General features: G+C 51.8%; 1 protein-coding gene across 11 annotated transcripts in view; it reads left to right on the top strand.

The window, feature by feature from the left end:
• The window catches only part of ATP2B2 (ATPase plasma membrane Ca2+ transporting 2), a 366,135-nt gene that overhangs the window by 202,055 nt on the left and 139,470 nt on the right, over positions 1 to 24,610 (top strand). The window contains exon 1 of one of the 11 annotated variants that reach the window (XM_059390323.1): positions 453 to 589. The exons of the other annotated variants lie outside the window; for them this stretch is intronic. The gene's annotated coding sequence lies outside the window, so the exon portion shown is untranslated. Of the gene's footprint in view, positions 1 to 452; positions 590 to 24,610 lie in introns of those variants that run through there. 11 annotated transcript variants of the gene reach the window in all.

Genomic DNA, 24,610 nt, shown 5'->3' with positions numbered 1-24,610 from the left:
GGGCCATTTGAGCAAAATCTTTCCCTCTCCCCAATTACTCTCCCCCCACCACCATCAGTCGCAGGATGCCCTCCAATCGGACTCAGCCCCAACCCTACCCTCACCATGCCCTTGACATTCCCTCCTACTTCAGGGGAGCGGGCATATTCCTGGGACTCTGCCAGCTTCAGTTCCTCATGATCCCACGGGAGGAATTAAAACCGCAAACAACACCGTGGTGGTTCGGTCCACACACCCCTGCCCCCCCCCCCCCCCCCCCGCCCCCCCCCCCCACCAGAACAAGCCCTCCCCGCGTCCCTCCCTCGTCCTCGGTCCTCCGCCCCCTCCCCCAGCCTCCGGCAGCGCAGCGGCTGGGGCGGCCTCTGCCTCCCCCGAGATTGCATTTTGCCAACGAGATGCTCTCCTAGAAGCCGGCGCCGGCGCCCCCCCCCCCCCCCCCGCCCCCCCACCTGCTCGGGCAGGATGGTACAGTCTGCAGAGGGACCCGGGCACGCTGGCTGGGCTCAGCCGCGGCACCAGCTGCCGCACCGCGATTACGGGGCTGCCCGCCTGGAAACCGTGCCGGATTTGTGGTGATTTTCGTAGCCAAGTAAGTACCGGCATCCCCCAGCATGAGAAAATAAAAAATAAAAAGCGCCCCAATCCGTTCTCCCCTTCCTCCCTCACCCATTTTATTTTGTTTCATTTCATTTGATTTTTTTCAGTGCTGATGGTGGTGGCGGCAGCGTGGGGGGGGGGGGGAGCAGGGCTTGTTTATCTGGCAGCAGCTGAGGCTGCATTGGGAGCCGCTGCCGAAGGAGACACTAGTATGAGGGTCCGTGTGCTGGGGGATAGGACTGGGGTGCTGTGGACTTGAGCAAGGGGGTCTCGGACAAGCGGATGCCCAGGGTCTCAGGTAGATGCAGGCATCCTCTGCTCATTAGATGCCCCTGGATGGATGTTATGCAAGGACCGGCAAGCCGGTAGCAGGGGGCAAGGTCCTCTTCCCTCTGAGCTTGGTCCCAGGGAGACGCAGAGGACTAGAGGGTGCCTCCTGCCTGGCCCCCACTGGGTTCCAGGACAGAAGCAGAGGGAGGCTCCCACAGGGGGTCCCTCTGGCAGGTGGGCTGCTGCATGCCAGGACCACCAGGTCAGGCCAGCCAAGGCATGTGGTGGCAGGGATGAGTCCTCAGGTCCCCAAGATGGCCAGAAGGGGGGCAGGAGTGGGATGGCCAGGCCATTTTGCAGCAGTCATGCTGGGTGGTGGAGTTGGCACTTTTAGCCTGGAAGCCCAGTTCTTCCGCTGGTTGGGGTGGCCTCTGGCTGACAGCTAGGTAGCTGGGGCTCCTCCCTGCCCCCTGCAGGGTCAGGATTGGGAAACCCACCAGCAGGTCTCTGTACTCCCCATGGGTGGGCTGCAGCGGGCAGCCATCCTTTCTAATCAAGAGGCCATTCCGTGGCTGTCCTCTGTTCACCTCGGTTGTATGGGGAGGGATCTCTGTGGCTGGACTGCCCCAGTCAGGGAAGCACCCCCAGGGGTCTCAGGGCCCCCACGCAGAGGCCCAGCCAGCCTCGACCTTCAGAAGGGTAAGCTAAGTAGGCGAGCTCAGCCCCAGAGGGTCTGGGTGTGACGCTGAGTGCCCCTCGCCCAGCACAGAGTGGGCTCCCCTCCTTGCCTGCATTGCTCTCCAAATCACTGGGAAGAGGCAGAGCTGACGTTTGGGGCATTTCCAGGAGCTGCAGGCGCCATCCGGAGAAATTCTCCTTTGACGTGTGCAGTAGGAGGGGGCTTGGAGCGCAGGCCAACTTCGCTGAAGGGGCAGTGGCAGGGAGGGGCTGCCACAGCTCTGGGGGAGCCCTGTAGGGAGAGTCCAGGAGAGATGCAAATGGCCCGTGCTATTTAGCTACCTTTGTACCCCCAGTCCCATTCTCAACAGGGCATACACACAACCACAGATCTGCACAGATGCACACACACAAATATAGTATACGTAGTAGTGTATTGTATATGTTCATAGATCATATGCACATAGACTTCCTGTGCCCATAGACACACCTCAGCACATGGGACTACAACTCCTATCCCTGAACACCACCCGCTCACCTGCATGCTAAAGCAGGCACGCGATTGCCTCATGCACAAACGCACACACATACCTGTGAACGTGGCATACCCACACATGCCTGCAGCTCTAACAGGAATGCAGTAGGCTGCATAGGGGCTAACCGGCCTGCACACAGTGCCGGGCAGCAGCCACAAATGTGGCATGTGGTCTCATGCGGGCTGGCCCCCGTGTGAAAATGACAAGCACACATATGTGGTGTCCCGAATGCCATCTGCACGCCTGTCCATGAATTAGTGGGCATCCGGTATGCTGGAACGTGGCCACAGGTGAACGAATGCAGGTTGCCTATGCACAGAAATGGCCCAGGCACACAGATGCAGCTCCTCTGTGGTTGCCGCAGGCTCCATACACCCCTAAGCTTCCAGGCATCTTCTGTGGCAGTGAAGGTGCCTCTGTGGGCACTGGGGAGAGGCTGGCCCTTGGGGCTACCTGTGAGGACAGAGGGACACTGGCCAGGCAAGAGCCAGCCCAGATTCCCAGGGAACTGTGATTGGGCACAGCAAAAGCCATCTTGGATTCTTGATGTGTGGCAGAGAAGATCGCCTAGAGTTAGAAAGGGGACAGAGGAGGGGGCAGGAGGAGCTGCTGCCCATGGCCCAGACTCCCGGGAGTCTGGACTGGCCCCACCACCCCTGTTCTCTGACCTGAGGAAATCAGCACTTTGATATGGAGTCTTGGGAGCTGGGGTCCAGGGCACTGCCAGCAGCCCTCAGAGTCCTCTCCAGACCACAGATCAGAAAAGCTGCCTGTGGCTAATGCTGTAAAGAGACTCAAATGTGGGGCCCCTCATTCTCTTCTCTCCCCACCTAGTACAGGCATGGGTCAGGAGACTTGGGTAAATAATAATATGCCAGCTAGCACTTACCAAGCTTACTGTTCTGCATCCATCCCTTCGCCAGGGCCTCCCATAGCCATGTTATTCCCATGCCATAGATGAGGAAGCTGTGCAGAGAAGTGGAGATGCTTATCCAAGGTCACACAGCTGGAACATGGCAGAGACAGGGTAGAAGCTAGACCATTAGCTTCCCTGCCTGCCCTCTTAGACCCTCCCCTTCCTGCCTCTATGAGGTCAGCTCCAGTTTGGGGTACCAACATCTTGAGAAGCAACAGTCCAAGAACTTGGAATTTGGGGGTGATGCTCCAAGAAAGGGTCCAGAGAGTCTCCTGAGGGTAAGAGCAGAGTCCTTCCCAGACACGTGTGCCCCTGTCCTACACAGCTGTATCACCCTTTTACCTGGTGGAATTGAAGGCACATAGAAAGCCAGAGCAAATGTGTGCCTTCTAAAAAGTTACCTGGCAGACCCATTCATAACAGGGAAACTGAGGCCCAGCCAGGAGCAGGGATTTGTCCAAGGTCATGCTGTGCTTGCTGGAGAGTAGAGTACCTTACCATCTCACCCGGGTCCCAGGTATGAAACAGCGGGGGCCTGTTTGAACCCTGGTTTTCCCCAGATGTTTGATTTCAAGGTAAAATGATGAGCGCATCAGGTTCAGTCTCTACTTCTGACCAGCTGTATGACCTTGGGCAAGTTGCTTTGTCCCCTCTGCACCTCAGTCTCCTCCTCTGTGCCCAGGACATGCCTATTCCTGCCCTGCCTTACCCCACTGCTGTCCGAGAGCCTAGAGCACTGTAGAGGGCTGTGCAGAGACGTATGATTGGCACCAGGGGCTGGAGTCCAAGCAGGGGAGCACCTTGCTGCTACAGTTGACCAAGGTCAGGAGGGGAAGCAAGAAGGGAAATCTCTAGGCTGGTAGGACTCAAGCATTAGTGGACCTAAAAAATCACCTGGTAGAGGACAAATTTCTGGATCCCCCTACCCAATGATTCACGAGGTCCTGAGAGCTGCATTTTCACAGGTGTCTCAGGGCTCTCATCTCTATAGCTTTGTACCTGGGGGAGACAAGGCCATTGAGAATAGGTTTGGGGGAGCTCAGAGGCTCTCAGAGCTGGGGGTAACCTGGGCACTATGCTATTGGCCGGCTTCTGCCACATCTGGGGAAACTGAGGTCCCCTGGCAATCAGAAGGCAGAGTGAGACTGACCCTCACGTCTCCAGCCCCCAGTTCCCATCCCACTGCCAGGCTCTGGTGGAGCTAAATCTGGCCCTTCTGTGGGCCAGTCAACCTTCATATGGCAAACAAGGCCATCTTTCTCAGCAGTGTGGCTGGAAGGTGCTCCTCAGAGACTCACCGAGCCTTGGGGTTGAGTCGTGGCAATGGGTATCCCCAGCTCTGTGACAGTGAGGGAAATGGCTTATCTTCTGTAAACCTCAATCTTCTCCTCTCTAGAAGGGGAACAGATTTAAAGCAGGGCTGTGGGGAAGATTCTAAGTAATGTGTGTGAGGCAATTGGCACATTTTAGGTGTAGGGTGAAGGTGTAGGCCGCGGGGGACCCTGAGGTGCAGGGCATGGTTCCCTCAATCCCTCTTAGTTTCCAGGGTCTGCAGCAGAGTGGTCTGGGGTGCAAGTGCCGGATGCCACAGGCATACACACTTTGTGGAGGGTGAGCAGTCTCCCTCCCCAGCCCTTCCTAGATCACACAGAGCAGTGTGGGAGGCAGCGGTGGGTCTCCTGCCTAGAATCTCGTCCATCTGGCCCACTCTGCTCTCTCTAAGGCCAGAGCACTGAACATCCAGTAATCATTTCTCCCTTCCAGTGGGAGCCTCAAACAAGAAAATATTCAGGGAGAATATGCCTCTGGACCGGGACAGTCAGTGGTGGTAGTAGATGGGGAAGATGACTCTGGAGTTCAAGGCAGGAAGTAGGGTGGAGCCTCAGTCCCCGCGTCTGGGGAACGGTTGGTAAGAGTATGCACCTTTCAGGCCATTGCACGGGGCAAGTGAGGAAAGTGGTGGACATAGAGGGCTGGGCTCGGGGTGGGATCCACAGGGGCAGCTCAGTGAACAGATGTCATGGTGTTCGAGAATCAGCCTGGACTGAGAATCAGAAGGTGTGAGTTTGAAACCTCGGCCGTTTAAGAGTTTGACCTTTGAATCAGTCACTTTGCCTCTTCCAGCCCTGGTGTTTGATCTGTAGAATGGGAATCAGTGCCCACTTCAGCAGGCAGCTGTAGGATGACCATACAGAAGAGGTGATGCTTGCAGCAAGCCCTGGGAACCTGCTGGACACCAAGGGATGTGCTGAGGGCTTCATCTTGGTCTGCCATAGAGAGCCCTGTGTGGACAGAGGGCTGTTTTCGAGGGCTGTTTTCAAGGCCTGAGACACCTCCTGTGCAATCCAGCAAAGGCCTACAGGGTCCAAGGAGTGGAGGGCAAGGTGGCCCAGCCTGCTAGAGGCAAGGGAAGGTGTCCAGGGCTGTGGTCTCCAAGACTCCGGAGGTTCCCAGGTCTGGGAGAGGAGGCCTGGGTCCGAGGGGCAGGAGAGCCAGGTTCTAGGCCCAGGTCAGTCAGGGACAGGTGACTTTGGGCAAGTCCTGTCAGCCCCCTGGCCTCATGCTTTCCCCTAGAAAGAGGGGGTGCTAATCCTGCCTGCCTTGTGTCCTCAGTGAGGGCAGATTCTCCTGCCAGCTGGCCCGCGGGGGAAGGGTTTAGATCTGCAAGGCTGAGGTATGAGCTGCCGTCGCAGTTTGTTTCCTGTAGCTGCCTGAGCAAATGACCACAACCCAGGTGGCTTAAAACTCCAGAAATGTAGTCTCTCACAGTTCTGAAGGCTGGACGTCTGACCAAGGGAGACTGCACACACCCTGCCTCAACCCCACCTTCCCGTGCTCGCCAGTGGTCCCTGGCCTTCTATGGCTCGTGGCTGTGTCTCTACGAGTCCGTCTCTATCTTCATCCTCCCATCCCCTTCTTCTCTTTGTATCTCCCTGTCCTCTATTTTGTTTATAAGGATACCAGTCACTGGACATAGGGCCCATCTCTCCAGGATGATTTTGTCTTAAGATCTTTAAATACATCTGCAAAGACCCATTTTCAAATAGGGCCACATTTCGAAGTTACAGGTGGACATGAATTTGGGGAGAGACACTTGGGCCCACTACAATCCCTAATATTCTACTAGTTTACTGCTAGGAAGTCCTTTGTACAGTGTTTCATTTCTTCCTCACAAACATCCATTCTACAGATAAAGAAGCTAAGCCCTAGGGATTAAGAACATGCTGGAGTTACATAGCAAGTGAGAGGCACAGCTGTGATTTAAACCCAGGTCTCTGGTGCTCTTTCTCCTTTCCATCATTTTAGAGCTGGCTGGGGACTGTCCATAGCCAAAACCCATGGGGCAGGAATTCCAGACAGTCCTGGGCAGACCCAATGCTCATGAGCTCCAGAAAGGAGAGTTGGAAGTAGACAGGGGAGTTTGGAGGGGGCTATGCTAGGCCCAGGAGACCCGCATGGCAGAGGGTTGAGAGCCCACAGTGCCTTCTTATCTCTGCCACTCATGCTCTGGGAACCTTTTGGTTCTCATCTGGAGAATGGGGTAATCACCCGACGGGGTAATTACCAAGTTCTGAAATGCTAATATAATAGTCATTACTAATAGCTAAAATGTATCCTCGACCACTTAACAAATGTTCATTTGTTCATTTCAGGTGTGAGAGGATAGTTGCTTATTCCAAGCCTCATCCAAGTGGCTCTACCGTTAGATAGCCATAGGTGGTCGAACTAATAACTTAACCTCAGTTTTATTCTCCATAAAAGCACCCACCTTCCCAGATGTCATGGGAGGCAAGTGGGATTCTGCTGAAGTGCCTGGCCTGGGTTATGGGCCGTTGAAGTCTCAGAGGATGTTTCTTCATCTGTAAAATGGGAATGACAATAGTGTTATTATCATCGCAGTGTTATTTGTTGTGTAAGGATTGAGTAAAGTAATGCAAAGGGAGCACTTGGCTCAGGTCCTGTCCAGAGATGGATATTAAAACGGCCTCCTCCTGGCCATCGGAAAGAGTTGCATTTAAATCCTAACGCCCGTGTTTACTGCTGTGACCTTGAGCCAGTAGCTTTGCCCTGCTGAGGTTGGTGCTCTGACATGTAAAGTGAGGTTGAAGTGACCTGCCTAACAAGACAGTGTGTAACATGATGGAGAGAAAGCTGCCCCATATGCAGCCCCGGTCATGCCAGACATTCAGAAACGTTGAGCTTCTGTCCTGCTTCTGGAAGAGGGTCCCCAGATGGCTTCCTCAAAAGATGGCCTCAGAAGGGGAAAGTCTGAGTCCTAGGGGAGACAGGCAGGTGGGTTTAATTTTTGCAAAGGCCGGGGGACATTGTGCTACGGTGGAGTATGGGGTTGGAAGAGCCTGTGGGGAGAAGCTAGACATGAATGACCCTGTTTGGGGTCCAGGAGCCATATATCTTCGAAGAAAGGAAGCAGGTCTCTCTGGGGCTCCTATTCCCACCCTGAGAGCAGTTTTCTGTAAAGCGGTGGCATTCCCCGCATTGGCTTGGGCTGCTCCACTTGGCTATGTCTGGCCACCCCAGGGACTGCTTTGCATGGGGACATGGGGAATGTCATCTAGAGAAGCTCATTCCAGCCTCGCTCCCTGAAACCCCTGCCTCGCTGGGCTGGAGCAAGAGCTCAAGGGTGGTATGGGAGGCTGGACCATCACATTTTCCCATCAAGGTTGTGGAGCAGTGGGAGATCCATTTTGGGGTATCCCCCAGTCTGGCTGAGGCCTCTGCCCTGGGTGAAAGCCAAAACCTCATCCGGAGCAAAGGGTGCTGGGCTTCCACTGCCTGAGTCTTCTCAGCGTTCTCACCTGTGCCCGAGGGCGGGGTGCGTATCCCACGTGGGCCCAGGGCCCAGTTAGCAGCGTTGTAGCAGGTGGTTCAGGACCAGGTCTGGGCTGAGCCTGCTTAGCATCAAATCCAAAACCTGGGCGCTGAGCCTTGGTTTCCTCAGTTGTAAAATGGGGACAGTAGTGCCCACCTTATAGGGTTGTTGTGAATACAGCTGATTCCCACATGCACGTTTTGACATCTCTGAAAGAGGGGTGCCTGTTACAAGTGGTGGCATGTCACAGGAGAACAAGTCATGCCCTTTTCTTTCATAAGTGTATATAAAGCAGCCTCGCATCTTACAATGGACGTACCTTAGAGTCAGTGAAATACAGTAAATAAGATAAAACCTATAAAGGACCTGCCTCCCCAGCTCGGTTACTGTGGGACCTTGGACATTTTGATGCACCACACAGGAGCCTTTGTTTCCTCTCCCACCCAGGGCTATTGTGAGAAGTCCACAAGGGGTCAACAATCACATACCCAGCATAGTGCCCATATACAGTAGGTGCTCAGTAATTGGCAGCTCAAAACAAACAACAAAGACTGTAGTACAGGGAGGAGTTTAAAATACAGATTCTGAGATTCCAGTTCCTGCTCTACCATTTCCTTGCTGTGTGACCTAGTGCAAGTTTCTTAACTTCTCTGTGCTTTAGTACCACCATCTATAAAATGGAATAACGAAAGTCTCCAGTTCATAGGATTGATAAAGAATTAAGTAAAATTAAAGTGCTTAGGGCAATGCTTGGCAGAAGTGAAGGCAATTGTTTTTTGATAAACTTCTAATGAGTCTCTTTTAGTTCAATAAGTGGCAGCTGAAATAGACACTGGGCTCAATAAAATAATAATAACAATACAGACAGCACTTGTTTCACAGATGGGGCACCTGAGGCCAAGAGGCATGTGGGTATGCCCAAGGTCAAACAGCTGCCTCTTCTCTAGTGTCTAGGCTGCAGCTCAGTATTGCTGTCTTTCCCCAGGACTCGGATTCTTATGGAGGAGGGGTGGGCAGGGGGTGGTCCTTGCCCAAGGAGGGCAGTTTCTAGAAGTAGCAGCCAGATACAGCATCCTCTGGGCTGTATCCCATTTCTGCTTGTTCACCACAGCACAGGGGAAGGGGCTGAACTGAGCCACGTCCAAGGTCAGCAGAACCTCCCAGCCAACCTGCCTGCCTACTGGCCAGCACTTCCCAAAATTCTTGGTGGCTACTGCAGAGTTGACACAGCAGAACTCCCTCCTGGAGAGAGCAAAAGTCCTGGCTAGCCAACTGGCCTAGCCCCCGGGGCAGAACCAGGGCCACAGAATGGATTTGAGTGGGAGTGGGGAAGGAGATACCTGGGTGCAGCCTAGCCAGACAAACACCCTGAGTGACCTTGGACTCATCACAGTCCCTCCCTGGGTACCAATTTCCATCTTTAAAACAGGGATTTTCGGGCCAGATGTGCCCACTAGGACTTTAAATGTCTAAGATGCAAGATTGCTCAGGCATTGCTGCTACTCAAGGTCATGGGCAAGGGACAGAGCTGGAGGGAAGGAGCTCATGGCTGTGCATGCACACACCCATGTGGATCTGGTTCTCAGGAGCAAGCCTGAGAGAGCAGCAGCCCCTGTTCTGCACAGAGAAATTCTGTAGAGAAGGTTCCCTTAGTAGGGTCTAGCAGACTCATGAGGGGGACCCAGGCGGGGCACAGTCCCGGGGACAGTGTCCATGCTGACACATGTGCATTTGTAATGCAAAGATTGTAAAGAACCAGTCTCTTCTAGCAACTATCTGAAGGCAGGAGATCAAGAGCTCTTTAGGCCACTTCTAAATTTGTCAACTTACATGACTCACTTCAGATTAAAATGAGGCCTTTCTCCCCATCCACCTCCAGCCAATTTCAAGTTTCCAAGTTCAGAGGATCTTGAAGAAAGGAGAGAGTGTAAATCAATATAACCAATATTGGCTGAGTAGCTGGTCTGTGCCAGGCCGTGTGCCAAGCTCCTGGCCAAACCCGGAGATGAATCAGCCCCAGAGATAGCTGTCACTGGGGAGCCAGGCAGCCCAGGTGCAAGGTGGCAGCTGAGAGCTAATGCCCAGCTTGGGGACTGGACCATGAGTAATCTCTGTATCCAAGACTTTGCACCACCATCCACAGTCCTTGGATCTCACAGGGCCTCAGTTTCCTCATCTATAAAATGGGGGCCAATAGAGGAAGAAGTCTGGGGCCTCTTCCACCCCTTTCCCATGCCCGATGTGGCTGAGCTTTCAGCTCCAAGGCTGTGGAGTCTACCTTGGGGTCCCAGTCTGCTCATAAGCCCTCAAGAGAAGGGAATTCCAACAGCTTCCTTTGCCCTGGGACCTCCAAAACCTTCTCCAGGGAATCTCTCTGAACTCCAGGGTCAAACCTCTATAATGGGACCACAGCAGCTAAAAATGAACACAAACACCAGTGGCTGACCAGCCTTCACACTGTGAGCTCCCCTGAGCCCCACTGCAGCCTTGGGGGATGCCTGGAGTAATAACAGCCACTGTCATTAAGTGAGACCTTGTTGTGCTAGGTACTCCAAGCATGCCTTCCTTTACCTCTCCTAAGTGCCACTGGTCCCATTTAGAGAAGAGGAGAGCCAGTCTTGGAGACGTGCTGTGGTTTGGACAGACTCTCAGAGCTGGGAGGAAAGCCCAGCTCCTTAACCTCCTGCTGTGCCCTTTGGATCCAAGGGGAAACTGAGGCCCGGAGCAGTGTTGCCTGAGGTGGCAGAGAGCCCAGAAGCCCGGGACTCCATCATGATATCAGCTGCCACCCCTCAAAGTTTACATACCCCCCACAACCCTCCAGGAGAAAGGGCAAGGTCTTGGGCCAGACCCCAAGCCGGTAACAGGGCTGTTCATACCCACCCCATGTCCCCAACACAGCTGCACACAGGAGGAAGTTCAGGATACCTTTGAGGCTGACCCCTTGGCAGAGACAGAGCTGGGCCCCAGGAATCAGCCACATCCTTGCTCTTCATCCTCACTCCCCGAAAGATACCCCAGTAACCCCTCAGAGGGTTGGAGTCACACCAGGTCCAAATTTGAGGAGAAAAGTCTTCAGTGCCTTAAGGTCTCCTAGACCCTACTGAGGGAGCTGTAATTCTGATCCCAGCTCTGCCAAATTTTGTTTCTGTGGGTGTTATTGCTCCTTTCTGAGCCTCAGTGTTTTCACCTGTGTGTGGGGGGGGGTGGGGAGTAGCGGTCGCCCTTGTGGAGATGATGCAAGTTGGGAGTCAAGGACCCTGCCCAGCCCCTGCTCCATGCCTGGTGGCTACAGTGATGACCATGCCAGTGGCTGCCACACAGTTCTCATGTCCATCCCATGAGGATAGCATTCTATCCTCACTCTGCAGCTCCCTCACAGAGGATCAGGGACTTGCCCCTGGTCAGCTGGTTAGCAACTGTGCTGTGAGGGGGAGGTGGCCAATTTGTGTCTGTGGAAGGACCTATTGCTGAATTCTTAGGGCTTCAGAGGACAGCCAAAGGCCCTGTTGGGGGGTGGTTCTTTCTGTCAAGTAGACAAAATCCCAGGATGCAGAATTGTGGGGTCTAAAATGGAGAAGACAGCACTGGGAAGATGTTAAGAGCAGATACTGGAGGCTGGAAGCTTGGGCTTGATTCCCAGCCCCAGTGCTTCCTCGCTGTGTGACCTTAAGCAAGTGATCTATTCTGTCTGTGCCTCAGTTACCTTGCCTGTAAATGGGAATACGTGACAGTACCTATTCCATAGGGTTCTCGTGCAGATTAAATAATTTATTAGGTGTAAGGATCTTAGAACAGTGCTTGTTGCTCTTCACAGGAAGTTCTATGAAGTATCTGTTGTTAGTATGACTAGTATTATTATTCATAGAATCAGAATGGGAAGACCAGCCTGCTCTCACCTTCATCCTCTCTGCCTGTATCTTGCCTTAGCCCCCTTCATGGCTACCAGGGACGCCCTCAGAATGCCCATTTGTCGTGCCACTCTCTGGTCAGGGTCTTCAGTGTTCCCCACTGCCAAACTCCTCAACCCCCATAATTTTTCCCCCACCGACCCTTCCAGCATCTTCCATGCTTGACCTTCATACCACTTTTTGTCAGTGAATTACTTCATGCCCTAAGTTGGTCAGGAATTTAGCCATTTATATAGATTGGAGCACAGCCCCCACTCACAGTGACCTTTTCCCTCACCTCTGAGGCTTTGCCCAAGCCATTTCCACCCCTGGAACACCCCATAGCCATCCTTTAAGACCCCACTGTAATGTCTCCTTGTTTAGGAAGACCTTCCTGCCTCTCCTGTTATTGCCAGTGCCCAGGCAGCAGACCTTGGACCTCTGGAGACAGGCTCTAGCTGATGAGTTTTGTTTGTTTTTATTTTTGTGTTTTTCAGAAATTTCATTAAAACATTGTTGAATAAACACATGTTGAATAAATGAAAGGGTGACCTCCCTCACTGGTTCCCCCATCTTCTCTTGTACCCTTCCTCCCATCATCTGTTCTCCCTAAGTGGCCAGATGGACTCCTATAACAATATGAATCAGACTGTGGTGTCCCCTGCTTCAAACTCTGCAGTCTTCCCCATGAGGCACGGGTAAAACCCAGCCTCTCTAGCTGGTCATCCCACCCCTCTCTCCTCCCTCGCTCTTCTCTAGCTTACGGGCTTCCTTTCCATTCCTCAAACTCATCAGCCCCTTTCCTATCTCCAGGCCTTTGCATATGCTGTTTCACCATCTAGAATGCTTTTTCTCCTTCTTTCTATAGGATAGGTTCCTTCTCATCAAGCTAAGTGGCAATTCCCCACTGAGGCCATCCCTCATCTAGAAAGAGCATCCCCCATCACGGCACTTGTGTTTTAACAGCATTTATCACATTAACATTCCTTTCTGTATTTATTCCCTTATTTGTTGTCTGTCTCCCCTCTAGACGATCAGCTCCTTGAGGATAGGAAGCTTGTCTAGTCTGGTTGACTGTTGCATTCAAGGGCCTAGCCCTGGGGGAGACCGTCTGTTTCATACAGCCTCATTCTTGACCTAGTATCTACAGGAGGGTCTGGAAGTGACTGTGGGCAGTTACCCAGGAACCCCACAGTCAAACTCCCTGACATCTTTGTGCAGCGATATCATCTGTGGTCTTCCACCCTTTATAGTCTAGCTGGACAGATGGACAGATGAGTCTAGAGGTCCTAAAGCATGTTGTGAGGCAGAATAAAGCATAGAAAGGTCTAGGGGGAAGAGCTCTCAGCTGTCCTGTTCCCTGGGAAATTGGGCTTTGTCACATTGTTTGTGGTTGATCCACCGTAGACTTTAAGCTTGAAGAGTCCTTAATGATGGGTTTGGGGGCCAGGCCTTAATAAAGGGAAATTTCTGCTGATTAGATCCACACAGACTGAGCTCTGGAAAGAGTGTGCCTGGCGCTTACCTGCCCTCCCCCCACACAGGTCCCCAGCGGGGCACCCAAAGCTGCCAATTACTGTGTCCCCAGGCCAGGAGGTGGCCAGAAAGGAAACCAGGCAGCTACTGCTTGGAAAACCCTGTTCTCCTTTTTTAAACTGCAGTCATTTGAATTACAAAACTAAGGGCCTGCTTCTTGGAACAAATGGCCTGATACAGAAGGGTCCATTGCAACAGGACTTCTCTTCCTCTCCCCACATCCCCCAGCGACCTGATGTAACCACTGTCAGTACCCTGTTTTGTCCATATGGGGATGCACATTTTTTCCACACGGTCATGTTCCCGTGTCCAGGGTACATCTTACAGCTGGCGGCACCTCCTGGTTTTATTGGAAGTGCTTTTTCTTTCTTAGTGGTATGTAAAATCTGGTGCCTCTCACAATTCAACTTAGAGTCATCCAAACCTGGCAATTTGCTGTTTCCTTCTTCTGTTTGTTCTTTCACTCACAGGCAGATAGAAATTCTGAGGGGTTTTGTTTCTTCTCTGTGGGGTCTTTGTACTCACACAAGCAACTTTACTCTGTCCTAGTACTTTGGCCAGCCTGGTGGCTCAGTAGTCTTTGAATGAGAGGCCGTGGAGGCTAGTGCAGAGGGCATGGGCCTGGGAGCCGTGGGCTCTGCTGTCTCTGGGCTGGGGTGTGCCCTCTCCGTGCCCTCATTACCACAACCAGGCGCCAGCGCACACACAGTGCCTGGTGCAGTCTGGCCCTGGGGGTGCATGGGGAGGGGGCAGGCACTCGGATGGCAGTAGGCGTAGTATAGCAGGGTACGTCATCACGCTCTCCCCAACCAAGTAGCCCTGAGACCCAGAGGAGGGGAAGGGAGTCTGGCTCCAGGAAAAAGGTTGGATGCAAAAGGTCGACTAAAAAAAGCCATGCGCAAACCAGGCCAGGAGGTAAAGTCAGAGAACAGGCTCAAAGGTCAGAAAAGAAAACAAAAGGGCAGAAAACATGAACCTGAAAAGATGCTTCCTTTGCCCCCAAAACAAAGATGTATTTTAAAATATCAACTGAAGCAAACTGACGCTTCTTAGGAAGGAGAAAATCACAGGGAAGACAAGGTAATGAGCTGTCCCTCTGACCCAGCCCAGCACACAGGCCCAGCACACAGGAGGAAGCCCCAGGGGTGGAGGGGGGGTGGGGGGGGCGGCTGGCTGGGCAGCCAGTTGCACCTACAGGGCAGAGCACCCCCCCACCCAGGGCTCCTTCCCTGGGCCAGTTTCTGAATCACAATGCGGGTGAGAAAGGTGTACACAGGTGCTATTTCACAGCCCTGCAAAATTCACGGAATACAACATGCCTCTGGCCAGTCTTATCCCTATTTTATGCATGAGAAAACTGAGGCTCTGAGACAGTGAGCTGCCCAAGGGCACCCAGCCAGCAGCCTGACTCCAAAGCCTGACCATGATGACAGTCGCTTCACAGTCCCAGAGTCCCAGGTCTGGCAGGGAGACAAGTCATTGCAAATTGCAAACCAGTGTGCTATCAGCCAGGCTGGGGGAAGCTGGGGGGCGGGCAGAGCCCAGAGGAGGCATCACCCGCCAGCCCTTTGCTGGGCTTTTAGGAAACCACCTGAAGGGGTCCTCACAGGGCAGCAGAATGAAGGATAAATAAGAGCTAGCCAACTGGAAGGAAGGTAGGATGTGGAAAGGGTGCTCCAGGCAAAGTGCAGCTTGAGCGGGGGAGGAAGCCACCACCAGCAGCCCAGAGCAGAAGGCGCCAGGCAGGGGCTGGGAGTGCTGCGCCGGGGAGCTAGCCAGGCCAAGCCAAGGGCAGTGGGCTGAATGGTTCTAAGCTGGGCACTGATGTGACCAGGCTGGCTCGTCTGGAAGATCCCGTGGCCCCAGTGGGGCTAATGGGTTGGAAGGATGAGGCTGGAAGCTCATGAGGAAGCTGGTCAGGTCTCCAGGTGAGGAGCAGGTGACACAAGATGGGCGACGGGCAAGCTGACAGGGCATTGGGACTGATGGGGGACAGCAAGGGAGAGGCCATGTGAAATCCCAGCAGGTGTGCAGGCCCTTTAGAAAGGGCCAGAGATGGTGAGAGGGGAAGCAGGTTGGGGCGAGCCTATGAATCTGATGCTGGGGAAGGGTCTGCAAATCTGTTTAATGAGAGACCAAAGGGATGATTACAAACAGACCCTTGGGAACCACTGACTGAAGGAATGTGAAAGTCCTTCAGAGGAAGAAAATAATCACCATAGCTAAGGAATGGAGCGGTGATGGGGGGTGGGGAGGGGGGTTCGTTCATTCCAGGAACAGTCCCCTGCTGAGGGCCTACTGTGCTCCAGGCACTAAGGACATCACAGTAAGTGCAGCGAGCCAGTTCACTGCCTCACGGCTTCACAGTCAAGGAGCTGGAGATCGACAACATGTAAAGTCATAAGTGGTGGCATGTCAAGGGGTATGGAGAAAAATAAGGCAGAGGAAGGAAGATAAAAAGAGTTGTTTCAAAGGGAGGGTCAGATATGGCCTCCCTGGGAAGGGGTCATTTGGGCAGAGACCTGAGGGAGCCACATAGCTGTCTTGAGAAGAGGGTTCCTTGTAGAAGGAGCAGCCAGTACAAAGGCCCAGAGGCAGATGCATTTTCACTGGATTCAAGGAATGGTGAGGAGGCAAGTGTGGTGGAGGGAGTGAGTGAGGGGGAGGTTAGGAGAGTTCAGAGAGGTATCAGGGTGGGGAGCGCAAAGTATGCTTGACTTCCTGGGCCACTGTAGGGACTTTGGCTTCTCCTGGAGAATGACAAGAGCAACAGGATTCTGAACAGAAGAGGGACTTGATTTGCCTCTGGCTGTGTGTGGAGAACAGATGGAAGGGGGGGGGGGGTGACAGTCAGAGAGCCCAGGGAGGAGGCTTTTGCAGTAAGCCTGGTGAGAAGCTGGTGGCTTGGGCCAGGGCAGAGACTGTGGAGGTGGTAAGAAATAACCACATTGTTTGTATGTTTGTAGGTAGAGCTGACAGGATTTGCAGATGGATATTTTGTGAGATAATTTATTATAGAAGTGAAGAGCTGAGTTGATCCCAGCACCTAGCACATTGTCTAGAACCTGGTGAGGACTGAGTGAATATTGCATGAAAAAATGGGTGGGTGGGTGGGGGCGCCTGGGTGGTTCAGTGGGTTAAAGCCTCTGCCTCCTGTTCAGGTCATGATCCCAGGGTCCTGGGATCGAGCCCCGCATCGGGCTCTCTGCTCAGTGGAGAGCCTGCTTTCTCCTCTCCGCCTACTTGTGATCTCTGTCTGTCAAGTGAATAAATAAAATCTTAAAAAAAAAAAAATAAAGAATGGGTGGGTGGATGGATGGAGGGATGGAGGGACGGATGAATGGATAAAAGCAAAGTTGCAGGGAGGCAGGGAGAGAGGAAAGTAGGCAGGCCGTGAATGCCAGACAACAGAATCCAAACTTTTTCTCAGAGGCAGTGGGAGCCATTACAGGTTATTGAGTAGGAGCATGACAGGATGTATTATTGGAGGTACTCTTGGTTGGTGGCATTGAGCAGTACCTGGCACCGTGTCCCAAGCTGGTGACTCCCATGGACACTAGTGGCCAGTCCCCTCTGCTTTTGCTATCCACCCCAACCCTCATTCATTTATTCATTAACAAGCATTCAGTGAGCACTTACTCTGAGCTGAAGGCATCGGATATGGTGTGAATGAAGCAAACCAGTCCTTACCCTCAGGACATGTTCCTCACCATCTCCCACCCATAAGGCTGCAGAAGCAGAGACAGAATCTAGGTTCTTCCCAGGGCTCAGTGGCCCACCAGCCTCATGCTGAGAAGTGAGGGATTGCCCTGCGCCCCTTCCAGTGACCTGGACTTGTTATAGCCTCAAGTAAGCCAGGCGGAGACTTACAACTGGTTGTGGACCCAGTGACCAGTGAACTGGTCTTGTGAACCTAGTGACCCCTAGCATCCCCTTCCTAGCACAGGGCTTTCTTGTTTGGGGTTTGGTCTTTGGTTTCATTTGGGGATTTATTTTGGTCGTGTGTGTTTGTGTGCATGGATGTATGTGTGCGTGCCCGTGCGTGAGCATACCCACCCATGTGCTGGTGGGGGCGGCCAAAAAGGAAGCTGCACTGGGAATGGATAATAAAAGACGGACCCACATGCATTTAAAGCCCACTATGTTTCAGATTCATTACATATTTATTTACTCATTTAACAAATATTTCTTGAACTCTTGCTACTCAGGCGCCATGTGAGGCAGTGGGGACTCGTAAGACAGAGGAGGTCTCACTAATAAATAAAATAAGTAATTCCAGGCAATAGTGATTGTTACAAGGAAGAAAATTGAACAGGAGGGCCAGAGGGGCTTCCCAGGACAGTCTGAGTAGGGATAGGATAGTCAAGGAGAGGAGGAGATGGCATTTGGGTGATGAGAATACCTGACTATGTCACCTTCTGGGGGGAGAACGATCCCAGCAAAGGGGTCAACATGTGCAAAGGCCCTGAGAGGAAAAGAGCAAGGCTTGTTCAAAGGTCAGAGGCCAGTGTGTCTGGGGTACAAGAGGCAAAAGTGGTGAGGGGCCGCATCACGTGGGGCTTTGTAGGTCACATATGGTGTTTGGATTTGATCCTGACATTGAAGGGTCCTAAGTAGGGGTGAGACATCCACAGAGCCCTCTGGCTGCTGTGTGGAAAGGGAATGTCATCTCATCCCATCCCTGCACAATTCTGGCCAATTGGTGGTAAAAATCCCATTTTGCAAGTAAAGAAACTGAGTGGTGTAGCTAATAAGTGGCTGAGTGGGGTTTTAATTCACTTTGTGTGATGAGATCCTATCCTGCATGTGCTCAATGGGTACCTATGGAAGATACCTTGGACTAGAAGATGATGTGATGCTCATGGGGTTGCAGGATGTTGACATGGCTGTAAGGTTTGGCTCCTGCCTGGAGCACCTCCATACCCTGAGGCCAGACGGTCCCTCATCTCACTCACCACCCCTCAGCTGTAGGTTCCAGATGCGCTGGCTTATTCCATGATGCCCTGGACCTGTGCCCACTCGGGGTCATTTTGAGGTGGGTACTGGGAGCATGGATTTCGCCAGAAGCTTCTACAAAAGCTTTTTCCTGCCATTAACACACAGAGTGACCCTCCCTGACTCCCAGGCCCTAGGGGCTGAGTCCCGGCCAGGGGGCCAGCCAGGGCAGGCAAGCCCCTGCCAAGCCACACAAAAGGCCAGGACAGCTAGCGCTCAGTGGCCTTCGTGATTCTCTGTGGAGGCGAGCGGTAGGGATGGACATGGTTCTCCCCAACGCCATTCTACCCCCACCACCTGCCCTCGTCTCTGGAGAAAATTTGGACACAGATAAAGTAATCACCCCCATCACCTCCTCTTCCAGTTTTTCTTGCCACTCCCCTGCTCCCCTCCTGTGCCCTCACCCAGGGCAAAGCTCAGGGGAACGGTCCTTAGCGGAGTTCCTCATCAGCCAAGGGACCTCACCCCTCTGAACCTTAGTTTCAACAGTTGTAAAATAAGGTAATAAACATTCCCAGGCAGCTCCTCAATGAGGAAGCCACAAGAAGTCTTTACCTTGGGGCCTGACATGCCGTCAGTGCTCAGCTAGAAAAGCAGATGCTGCTTTTACAATGACAGTGGTGACAGTGGCTCCCTAGCCTTCGAAATCCTCCTTCCCCTCTAGCCCCGCCCTGCCTCCCTCCTCCCACGCCTTCCCACCCATTAAACTGAAGCCTCACCCACTCCCTTTCACAGAGGGGGTCCAACTCACGTCAGGCCTACCCAGGGTCTGCTTCTGAAAGGACTCTGTGCCCAGGACTTCTCCCTCCTCCTATTACCCTCGTGACAATAGTGTACGTGATAGGGCCTCATCCCCATTTCATGGCTGAGGAAACTGAGGCTTAGAGCTGTGAAGGAGTCTGCACAGAAAATGAGGAGCTGGGGCTCCAACCCAGGTCTACATAGGCAGTCACCTCTTTTCCTGACCTGCAGGGCATTCTTCTTGGGCTCTTGGGTGCGGCCATACTCTGGTGGGCCTCTGATGTGTAAGGGGGTTTTCCTGCATTGGGAGGAGAGGTGTTAGGTGAAGGGAGAGGTGTGGTACTGGGTCAAGGCCCTGGTTTTGGCTCTGCCGTAGCTGGGGAGTGAGGGGCCTCGGGCCCCTGCAGGGCATTCCACAGGACAGTGTCCAAGCTGGGATGGGCAGAGACCAGCCTGGCTCAGGAGTGAAGGAGCCTGGGCTATGGCAGGCTGGGGACAGATGGTGAGGAAGCAACGGAGGCAGGAGCACTGGTGGACATTAGAGAGTTCAGAATGCCAGAGAGACCCCCAGAGCTAGGAGAAGTGGGATGGCTGTGGGAGTAAAGAGGGGGCTGTGGGGGCATCCCAGGACCCTAACCTGTGCCTCCCTCCCCCCCATGGAGAGGCTTCTGGGGGCACCACATGCCCATGGGAGAGGCAGCTAGAGGCCAGGCAGTGAGGAGGCTGTTTGTCCCACCCCCGGCTAGCACCTTCCAGGACCTGAAGGGTGTTCAGGTCACTTTCTCCCTCCCAGGAAGCCTCTGGTCCCTCCAACTGCCTCCAGAGTTCCTAGGAACTCCATTTCTCTGCACCTTCTCTGGCTTTAGTCTCTGGAACTGAGGAGACTGAAAGTCAGAGCCAGCACTCATCACTGATGCTTCAGATCTTCAGATTAGCATCCTGGCCAACTACCTTCTTTCAGAAGGGAGCAGCTGAGCTCAGAGAAGTCTAGGCACTACTGAAGGTCACACAGTGAGCAAATGGCAGAGAAATGGACACCAAACTGGAACTCCCTCCCAGAAGAGCACCTTCCTTGTTCTTTCACACTTCCCTCCAGGAGAGAGAGGGGTTCCTATTTTCCTTTATCCATGGGCCTCTGGGTGCCCAGCTCTGTGGCAGGAGGCTGATGCCAGTGCGTAGACCACAGAACCCTGCTGTAGGCCACTCCAGCATCCTTCTGGGCTGCAGGGGGAAATTCCTTTTCAAAGTCTTTCCAGGACAGCATTTGGAGGTCAGCCAGCAGGTCTTTAACACCTCTGTGGAAATTTCCGACAACAGTATTATTTAAACCTCCTATGGCCCTTCTCCCACTCCACTTCATTATGAAAAACAGCCAGCCCCTTGGTGGCCAGGCAGGGGACTTAGCAGCTGTGATCCCAGAATGAAACTTGCAGAGAAGAATTCCCCAGTGAGAAGTTCCCAAGGGGATTGCTAAGGGGACCCAGGAGATCCTGGTGTGGAATCCAAGAGGCCTCTCAGGAAAGGATTTCCAGCTGCCCCAGGCCAGGAGCCAGGGCTGCCTTAGGAGCCCAGGATTTCCTTCTGCCACCAGTGCTCCCAGTGGCATTGGCAATGTGGGTGAGGCCTCACACCTCCATGCCGCTCAGTAAATGCTGATTGATTGTTAGGCAGGTACACAGGTAGGTTCATTGGAAGGAGGGAGGGTGGGGATGAGTCTCATCTTAGCCCCATGCATGACCTTGGCCAGGTCACTGTGAGTGGGTCCCCACTCCCGTGCCATCCAGCTTTCTTATCTATAAATTGGAGATGAGTACACCTACCACACAATGTGTTTTGAAACAAGAACGAATGCAGAACTAGCTCCATGAACAGTAGCTACTTTGGTCATCTCCATCATCACCCTTGCCAGCAAGATGAGGGAAAATAGAGAACATGTGAGCTTGAGAGATGGCCCTGAACCATCTGTGGGACCACCCCCCCCCACCTTAGAAGCAGTGTCACCTTAGCCAAGTGACTACACCTCTCCAGGCCTCAGTTTCCCCAGAGAGCCCTTTCCCTGGACTGAAGAGGGAAGAGTGTTTTCCTTTAGGCCCTGTAGGTGGGCGGAATGCAGGCTTTCTCTAGTTCAGTCACAGGAGTTAGGGTGGGCTGAAAAGGCGGCTGTGACTGATAAGACCTCAGGGAGACCTGGAGCTGGTGGAGCCCCAGGTCTGCACTTCTCAGGGGATGTAGCCTCCATACTCTGGGGTTCCAACTTTTGTGCTACTTGGCTCCAGCCCTGGACTGCCCTCTCTTCTTCTCCCTTCACTACCAGCCTGGCCAGAAACGGGCTGCCCACAAGCTGGTTTTGACCCACCCGGGTGGACAAAATTGAGAGGTGAGCTTCTCTCAGCCCAGTTGTTGCTGTTGAGTTGACAGGGGTTGGTGGTTACTTGGCATGAGCAAAGCAGGTGCAACTGGGAGGTATACACTGTGGATTGTTAAGAATTTGACTTCTGTGGCTGGCAGAGCTGGGATTTAGTCCTTCTTCCCCAGCCATGGTTAGGGGTATCAGGATGGAGGAGGGAAGCTGCCACATCCCAGGCTCCTATCTGTAAAGTGGGTATAACCATAGGGCTCACCTCCCAGGCCAGTTGACAGGGTGGAACGAAACAGAAATAGTGAATGGCACCCCTGGGCTAGGGCCTGCATTCATTTATACCCTCAGCTATATAGCAAACATCTGCCATGTGCTAGCACTGGCCTGGGCAGTGAGATTCTCTGGTAGACAAATAAAGCAGTCTAGGGTGATAAACTTATCCTGGTTTGCTGGGACATTCCTGGTTTTAGCCCCTAAAGTCCCACATCCCAGAAAACCCCTCAGTCTGAGACAAACCAGGACAGTGGGTCATCCTCACACAATCCCTGCCTTCATGGAGTTTAAAGTTTAGTGGAGGGAGACAGAAATAAGTAAATGTATAATATATGTGTTTAAAGTATTATTTTAAAAATAATGCAGAATTAGGTGGTAGAAGGTGAGGAAGCTTGTTATTTTCAAGGGGGTGGTCAGGGCAGGCCTCCCTGAGGAAGTGACATTTGAGTAGGGACTTCACAAGGTTAGAGAATGAGACATATAGATATATGGGGAAAGAGTATTGCCAGTCAAGGGAACAGCATGGACAAAGGCCCTAAAGTGGGAACTGGCATGCTGGAGGAAGAGAAAAAGGGATGGTGTGGGTGAGGGAGGGTTTGCCGGTTGAATTAATTGGAAGCAAGTACTAACTGCCAACTCAAGTTTGCTTACAAAAAAGAAAAAAAGATGCAGGGGTGCCTGGGTGGCTCAGTTAGTTGAGTGTCCAACTCTTGGTTTTGGCTCAGGTCACCCACGGTCATGGGATTGAGCCCTGTATCTTAAGTAAATAAGTAAGTAAGTAAATAAATAAACATTTGTGCTAGGCCTTAGCAGTACAATAGTAACTAAAATCCTGACACAGTCCTACCCTCAGTGATCTAGTGTCGAACATGAATCCATCAGTCCCACAAATACATGTAAAATACAACCATGGTGAGTGTGACAATAGGGAGTACAGGGTAGTGAATCAGGGAAGGCCTCCCTGAGGATTTGGGCCTAAGTTGAGAATAAGGGAAGCTGAGGAGGACATTACTAGGTGAGGATGGGGAGGGAACAGCATTAGCATTCCAGGAAGAGGGAATAGAACAGATGAAGGCCTAGTGGGGAAAGTGAGCAGTGTGGCTAGACCAGAAAGAATGACGAGGATGGGGTGTTGGGTGGTGCTGGTGGAGCCTGGGCAGGCCACCCAGGGCTTAGAAGATCACATAATGGAATTTTATCTTTATTGCAAGAGCATGACTAATCAGGGGAGATTGTGAGATGATTGAAATTGCTTTCCCCAGTAGCAGCAAGGAAGCCAGTTAGGTCGTTACTACCATCATCTAGGCGAGAGATGAGAAAAATAGGGAGAGGGGCTACAAAGATACTGGGAGATGAGCAATTTTAAGGGATGCAGAAAGAGCACAATCAATAGGACATGGATGTTGAAGAGGAAAGTGACAGTGGTGACTTGTTTTCTGAGCCGTCCACCTAGAGAGAAGATAAGGTCTTTTAAATGATAGTGAACCCCAGGGAAAAATGAAGTGGGGTGGGAAAACTCAAGGGTTAGATTTCAGACGGGGTAAATTTGAACACTTACCTCACACCATACACAAATCAAATCGAGGTAGAAGAAAACAAAGGGAGAAAGCTTCATGGCGTTGGATTTGGCATTGATTTCTTACATATGACAACAAAAGCACAAGCAACAAAGGAAAGAATAGATAAATTGGACTTCTTCAAACTTGAAAACTTTTTACATCACGGGATACTATCAACAGAAGCCCATAGAATGGGAGAAAATACCTGCAAATCATATATCCAATAAGGGATTAGTATCCAAAATATGAAAAGAACTCTTACAATTCAAGAACAAAAACGACATACCATCCAATTCAAAACATGGGCAAAGGAATTGAAAAGTCATCTCTCCAAAAAAGATATATGAATGACCAATAAGCACATGAAAATATGTTTAACATAACTAATCATCAGGGAAAAGCAAATCAAAACCACAATGAAATTTCACTTCACACCCATTAGGATAGCTACTGCAGAAAACAACAACAGCAACAACAAAAACAGAAAATAACAAGTATTGGCGAGGGTATGGAGGAATTGGGATCCTTATGTGCTGTTGGTGGGGATGTAAAATGGTGCAGCTGCTGTGGGAAATTGTGTGGTGGTCCCCCCACCCCAAAAAAATTAAACATAGAATTACTATAAGATCCAGCAATTCTGTGTCTGGGCATATAACCAAAAGAACTTAAAATGGGGACTCAAACAGATATTTGTACACCCAAGTGCATAGCAGCATTATCCCAGTAGCCAAATGTCTATCAACAGATGAATGGATAAACCAAATGTGGTCTATACGTACAATGGAATATTATTCGGCTTTAAAAAGGAAGGAAGTTCTGACATGTTACATGGATGAACCTTGAAGAGGCTAAGGTGTGATAAACCAGTCACAAAAGGACAATACATACTGTAGGATTCCACTTATGTGAGGTCCCTAGAGTAGTCAGACTCACAGAGACAAGTAGGATGGTGGCTGCCAGGCTCCCACTGTGGGGAGGGGAATGGGGAGTTTGTGTTCAATGGGGACAGAGTTTCAGTCTGAGAAGATGGAAGAGTTCTAGAGACAGATGGTGCAGACGGTCGCACAACAGTATGAATATGCTTCATGCTACTGGATTGTACACTTAAAAATGGTTTTAAAAAATGGTCAATTTTAGGTTACATAGATTTGACCACAAAAAAGAAGTAGATGAAAAAAATTAAATTGGGATAACTCGTAGATCTGAATGTAAAAGCTACAAGTATAAAGCTTCTAGAAGAAAATATAGAACATCTTTACAACTAGAAGAAATTATTTTTTCAGAGAAAATATAAAAGACCCTTAACATTTTAAAGAAAAACCTGTCAAGTTAACTTGTGATCTGTTGAGTGTGAGGTGTAGGGATATTCAGGTAGAGAGGCCAGGTAGGACGCTGGTGTCTGTTGCTCATGGTGTGAGGTCTGGGCTGG

The sequence above is a fragment of the Mustela nigripes genome, chromosome 2 (genome assembly GCF_022355385.1).
Source record: "Mustela nigripes isolate SB6536 chromosome 2, MUSNIG.SB6536, whole genome shotgun sequence".
NCBI classification, from domain to species: domain Eukaryota; kingdom Metazoa; phylum Chordata; class Mammalia; order Carnivora; family Mustelidae; genus Mustela; species Mustela nigripes.
The sequence above is the reverse complement of the archived record's forward strand: the minus strand, read 5'-3'. Positions and strand labels throughout refer to the sequence as shown.